The following is a 6,944-nucleotide window of genomic DNA, read 5'->3' on the forward strand; positions in this document are numbered from 1 at the left end:
TAGATTTTTAGGTTTGGAGGTTTTTTTAAGTCTCACCTCGAATCAGATTAATTTGGATCAGGAAATACTTCCTTAGCTCAGAATAGTGGAGTTGCTAAAATGTTTGGGATATAGTTATATTTATTTTTCCTGTTTTTTTTTAGTCTCACCTCCACTCTCCCCAGCCTCTACTTATTATACTTCCTCTGAGCACTGAAGCATTAATGGATAGGTTCAGGCTCACGTCCACATAATCAAGATTAAAGGCCAATGTGGAAGAAAACCAGAAACACATCATCGATTTTCTCCACTATAAATTTATAAATTTACATCCGCTAAATTTGAATTTGATAGTTCATTTTAGAGTAGGCAAGAGCTCACCTTTGCTCTATTACAAAGGGTGCTATTTTATGTTTCTAGGGAAAAAAATCTTTAACAATATTAACTCATTGTTTGCAACGTGTTCTTAAAAATGGGTCACTTGCTACTCCATTGAGGCCCAGTTAACTATGCATGTACTTCAAATAAATAAAAATATCTCACTTTAATTAACTATTTCTATATTAAAAATGTAATATATGCTAATGGATTTAAAAAATTACATTACAGAAGGATATAGGGTGAAAAGTAAAAATTACCTGCTTCTTCACCGATTTACTTTCCCTAGCAAACCACAGTTTCCTTCCATACTTTTGGGTTGATACTAATTCACACTGACCTCTTGATTTAAAATAACTTATTTATTTTTACTGGATTATCTCTAACGTAGATATAGGTGGGGAGCTAGTATTTAGCTTCACATCTAAAGGACACTTAACAGGCCGGGTGCGGTGGCTCACGCCTGTAATCCCAGCACTCTGGGAGGCCGAGGTGGGCGGATTGCTGGAGGTCAGGAGTTCAAAACCAGCCTGAGCAAGAGCGAGACCTCGTCTCTACTATAAATAGAAAGAAATTAATTGGCCAACTAATATATATAGAAAAAATTAGCCGGGTATGGTGGCACATGCCTGTAGTCCCAGCTACTCGAGAGGCTGAGGCAGGAGGATCCCTTGAGCCCAGGAGTTTGAGGTTGCTGTGAGCTAGGCTGACGCCATGGCAAGACTCTGTCTCAAAAAAAAAAAAAAAAAAAAAAAAAAAGAAAGAAAGAAAAGAAATAAAGGACACGTAACTATGAGGCTTCAGAGATGAGGGGACCATAGGCTACAGTTCGGGTTACCTGGGAGGCTCCGCTCAGGTCTGGGGTCCATCTCGAGGTGTACTGGCTGTTCTCAAAGCCAGATTTCCTCACGAACGTCTGCCCCTGCCAGCCCATGCCTTGACCCACCAAGAACCCCTCTGACATCCGCCCACAGGCGTTTGGACCTGGGTGTCCTCACTGGGGCCTCCGGCTCACTGCAGGCTCCTAGCCCAGAACACAGCGCCCTGTCCAGCTCTGGCCCTTTTCCCCAATTGTGTGCTGCGGGCTGGAGCTAATTTCCCGTAGATGCCCTCTTCCCTGACCCCACCCGCTGGTTCTCTGGGACCCTGCACGGCCTGCTGAGGTGTTCTTGCAATGTCCTGTTGAGAGTAGGTGTCAGCAGTCCCGCAAGCCTGGGTTTGCACTCAGGACCTGCTTACAGGCTAATGGAATGAAGGACTCTTTTTGTCTTCCCACCGTCTGTACTCTGCTCCACAACTTTTGGATCTCTAAGAGGGGACATATTTGGAGCTTCTTTTAACCAAAGCCCAGGGTGGCCCTGGCGGGTGGCTTTCAGCAAGCCACTCCTGTTTCCCTGTGGTCCGATGACATGCATCTAAAAGCTATCCCACCCTGATGATCTTTCCCAACGTCTGACCTCCAAGGCCAACACGCACGTGCATTAAGTTGTCCACCCAAGGGGCACTGCCCGGGAATCCCTTCCAGGAAAGTTAATGTTTGAATTCATGACCAACCACTAGAAAACCACGCTTCCTTTATTGAAAAGCTGGACACCACGTTGGAAGCCAAAATCAATCTCCTGTAGGAACTTCCAAAACAAAGTTGGAAAATTTGGCATGTGGGGAAGAGAAAAGAAGAGAGAGAGAGGACACAGGAGAGCCCGAGGACACTGGATAGCCAAGGTGTGCTCATGAGAATTCTGGGCAAAATTGCAAAGGCTGGGGCTGGACAGAAGTCATCTTCGTGCCAATTTAATTCTACAAGAACTTGGTGGCTGCCTTCTGTGTGCTGTACGGCTGGAGAAGTAGCTGTGTCTGCTGCAGACTCAGTGCTTTGCACAGCAGTTGCTTAGTGAGTGTTCAAAAGAGGCTTGGGAACGTTAAATGGTGACCTGTGGCTAAGACAAAAATAAACTCCATGGTTCAGCCCATCTTACAAAGTTCTTTCAAGGTGACCTCCACTCAGGGGCTGCTCCAGGCAGGGCTAGTAGGAGACAAGCATATGAGAGCAGGTAGGAGCCATCTGTGAGCATGCTTTGGAAGCCAGACTGCAAGGTTTATTCATAAAGAGGCTCTGGGGAGCTTTTTGAGCAGGAGGATAACATGATGCATGCTATATTTTAAGAAAATTCATCTGGCAGAATCAATTGCTTTTACTATCCTGAGGGACATTCTGGACCATGACACATGCTTTCAGCTGACCTTGCCCATCTCCCAAACAGGGTTTCACTCTTAGACAGTTCCTTCAGGCTTCCATTTGATGCCATCTGTGAGTTGTCTGGGAAATGTTATTTGAGGTCTGCTCCTCCCTTTCTTTCTTCGTGGGGAAATAATGAGTACAGTCTGGAAGTGTGAGAATCTTATGCTGATAGCTGCAGATTCTGTCAGTGTGTGTGTCTCCTTCCACACATCTCTCACTGTCTCTGGTTTATACACAGAAACTCTATTAATTCAGATTTGGGCAACACTGAAATTAAACTCTTAGCTAACTACGAACAGATATTTTGGTAAGCAAATGAGCAGAATGAAGGAGTATTTTCAGGGAAAACTTGCTAGGAAAGGGCTTTATTTTTGAGGACTTTAAACCACAAACACATGCCTTTTGTTGAAATGTCAGCAGAGGCTAACATTCAGGTAGCATTCTGAAGAGAGAATTTCTGAATTGAGTGGGAAGGTGGAACAGGATAAGCTTTCGTGTCATTTTAAATAGTAAATTCTGTGATTTAGATGCCTACTCTCGTGCCCCAGAAACCTAGCTGCCAGTCACTCCTAGTGTTCATTAATGGTGAGGCCTTTGTAGAAGCAAAACTTTGTCAGCCTACTTTGAGTTTACCTCATAGAAATGAATTGCACTTGTAACATCTTATAATTCAGATTTTTCATCAATTCACATTGATTTGACCCCCATCAATGCTGATTATAGAATATCAAAATATTTAATTGACTCATGCAAAACATAGATTCTTTGTTTTCTCCTTGAAAGTGATCACTATTTCTTGATCACTGGAAAATTCATCTGCCAATTATGTGCAATCTAAACTTAGGCAAGGTATTTATGAGTTTTAGTAATTCATCTATAAATTGGAGGTGATATATCTGGCCTATCACATAGTTGTTTTGAGATTCAAATGATGTATCATGTGGATGATTAAAAATACTATAAATTTAATGGCTTAGACCATTTTCTGTTACTATAACAGATTACCTGAGGCTGCATGATTTATAAAGGAAAGAGCTTTATTATGGTTCTGGAGGCTAGAAAGTCCTAGATCAGTCAGCTGCATCTGGTCAGCTCCTGGGGAGAGCCTTGTGCTGCTTCATAGAATGGCAGAAAAGCAGAAGGGCAAGTGAGCATGTGTGAAAAGGAACACGCACTAGGGCCTGGGCTTGCTTTATAACAACCTGATTCCGAGAGAACTAACCTAGTATCTGGAGAATGACATTCATCCATTCATGATGATGGAGCCCCCCTGACGCAAACACCTTCCACTAGGCCCCATCTCCCAAAACTGCCGCATTGAGGAATTACGTTTCCAACATTTGACAAACACAAACAATAGCAAGTACTAAACATGCTACTCATGAAATTAAAGAGGTCCAGGGTCAGAGTTCCTTTTCCCTTTGCTCTCACCAAATTGTGTTATTTCCTGTTCTAAAATGATTATGAACTCAGAGCTGTCCTTGTCTAAAATTAAAAGCATCCATATTTCAAAAAGAAATTGATAAATCCAAAATTAGAACAGAGATTATAATATGCCTTTCAGAAATGGATAGATCATGCATTCCAAATAGTAGAAAGGATGTATACATGGAATACAAGGTCAGCTTGGTATACATGGAAAACTAAATAAACTACTTAATCAATATATTAAATAAACCCTGCACCTGACAAATTGTGAATATCTATCTTTTCTATTATGCACAAACAATTTTATATACAATTGACCATTTTTATTTATTTATTTATTTATTTTTATTTTAGCACATTATGGGGGTACAAATGTTAAGATTACATATATTGCCCCCCTCCCCCCTCGAGTCAGAGCTTCAAGTCTGATCATCCCCCAAACATTGCACATAGGTCACAAAAGAAGTCTCAGCAAATTTCAAAGAATCAATATCAACATAAACAATTTCACTTACTATAGTGCAATTAAATTAGACCAACAATAATAGTTTTATAAAAAGTAATTTCCATGGAACCCTAACATTGTGTTCCTAAAAAGGATTAAAAAAAGATTACATGAGAAGTGATAACACAGTTGGCCTAGAAATGAATCCCATTGAAAGTACTATTTTCAAGATTTTTATGATGCATCTAAAGTGGTATTTGAGCCAAATTTATAGCCTTAGAGAAATTCATTCTTAAAAAAGACCAAAAATAACTAAGTTAATCACTCAACTCAAACTAGAAATAAAAAACACAGTAAACGTAAAAGATAGTGGCAAGAAATAATACAAAAACAATGCAGCAACTTTACACTAACAATTTTAAAACTAATTATTAAATAGATAATGTTTTAGAAAAATGACTTAAAGAGAAATAGAAAACCCTTAAGTGGCAAATAATCCTTAAAGAAGTTGAATTTTTATTAAAAGTTACCCTTTCTCCCCAACACTGTATCCTCTCAAAACAAAGCACCCCACAGATGCTTCCTATCATATACTGTCTTAGAGAAAATAAAAAGAAACATTTTATGAGTCTAATGTACTATCAAAATCAAACTGGTAGAGTACAAAAAGGTATGGATAAATCTCACTTATTAACATTGATATAAAAATCTTTAATAATAACATATCAAATTTAGCAAATTCTAGTGAGTTCTTCCCCCCTAGCAATGGAAAGCTAGTTCAAAATCTGAAAATCTGTTGAATTCAATGTATCACATTCAGGTATGAAGAAAAACTATATAGTCATCTAAACAATTTTAAAGTCTGATAATACCAAGAGTTGCTGAAGCTATGGAGCAGATGGAACTCTCATATGCAGTAAGCGTGCAAATCAGTGCCACTGTGGAGAGTAATTTGGAAAAGTAACTTGGAAACAAAGTTGAAGACACACACACCTTTTATCTCAACAATTCTAATTCTTACTACATATACTGCTCAAAGGTAGTCTTGGGACCAAGAACATCACCTTATTAGAAGTACAGAATCAGGCCGGGCGTGGTGGCTCACTCCTGTAATCCTAGCATTATGGGAGGCTAAGGTGGGGGGATTGCTCGAGGTCAGGAGTTCAAAACCAGCCTGAGCAAGAGTGAGACTCCCGTCTCTACTAAAAATAGAAAGAAATTAACCAACTAAACCAACTAAATTAAACCAACTAAAAATATATATACAAAAAATTAGTTGGGAATGGTGGTGCAAGCCTGTAGTTCCAGCTACTCGGGAGGCTGAGGCAGTTGGATCGCTTGAGCCCAGGAGTTTGAGGTTGCTGTGAGCTAGGCTGATGCCACAGCACTCACTCTAGCCTGGGCGACAAAGTGAGATTCTGTCTCAAAAAAAAAAAAAAAAAAGTGCAGAATCTCAGGTCCCCACCCAGACCTACTGAATCAGAATCTACATTTTAACCAGCTCTGAGGAATTCTTGAGCCCTGGCCTCGAGATCTCAAGCACGTGTGTACATGTGTTTGTTGCAGCGTTGTTTCTCGTAACAACAGAAAAGGGAACAACCCACATTTCCAACAGAAGAACAGATTAATAAATCATGATACTATCACACAATGACATGCTACAAAGCAGTTAAAAATAAGTGAAATAGAGATATATATGCTGCATGGATTACATTCAAAATCATAATGTGGGGGTAAAAAGCAAATTGCGGACTGAAGTGTAGAGTATGATACACTTTATTTAAAATTTAGGAATAAAACAATATTCTGTTTTATTTGGGGATACAAGCATATATTCAAAAGGCACAGAGACAGCATACACCAAATTAAAGATGCGGTTTACCTCTGAAAGAAGGGGAATGACATGGAGAAACTGAACTGCATGTAGAGTGTTTTGTTTCTTTAAGAAAAAAGTTAGAATCAAACATAGCAAGATGTTTAAATATGATAAAACTGAGTCATGGGTATACATTTGTTTAGTATATTTTTCTATATGCTTATAACATATGACACAAGGGGAAAAAAGAATTAAAAAGCTAGCCTGAGAAGGCTGGCTTTCAGTTGCTAACAGACTAAATACCGTGTTTCCCGGAAAATAAGACCTACCCATAAAATAAGCCCTAGCAGGATTTCTAAGCATTTGCGCAAAATAAGCCCTACTCCAAAAATAAGATACGTGGCTACACAGTGTATCTGCACAACCCATGCATTTCGTACTGTGGAGCTGTGAAGATGAGCAGCCCTTCTCATCTGCCCCATCGTGACAGCTACTATCCCAGAGGGACCGGAAAGGTGTGGGCAGCCCCACCAACAAGGTTGTCTCCCCCTGTCAGGTCCCGGTCATCCTGTGCGTGCTGCAAGCTGAGGCTTTGAGGGGAAAATAACACATCCCCTGAAAATAAGACCTAGGGTGTCTTCTTGAGGAAAAATAAATAT

Source organism: Microcebus murinus, chromosome 3 (assembly GCF_040939455.1).
Source record: "Microcebus murinus isolate Inina chromosome 3, M.murinus_Inina_mat1.0, whole genome shotgun sequence".
NCBI classification, from domain to species: domain Eukaryota; kingdom Metazoa; phylum Chordata; class Mammalia; order Primates; family Cheirogaleidae; genus Microcebus; species Microcebus murinus.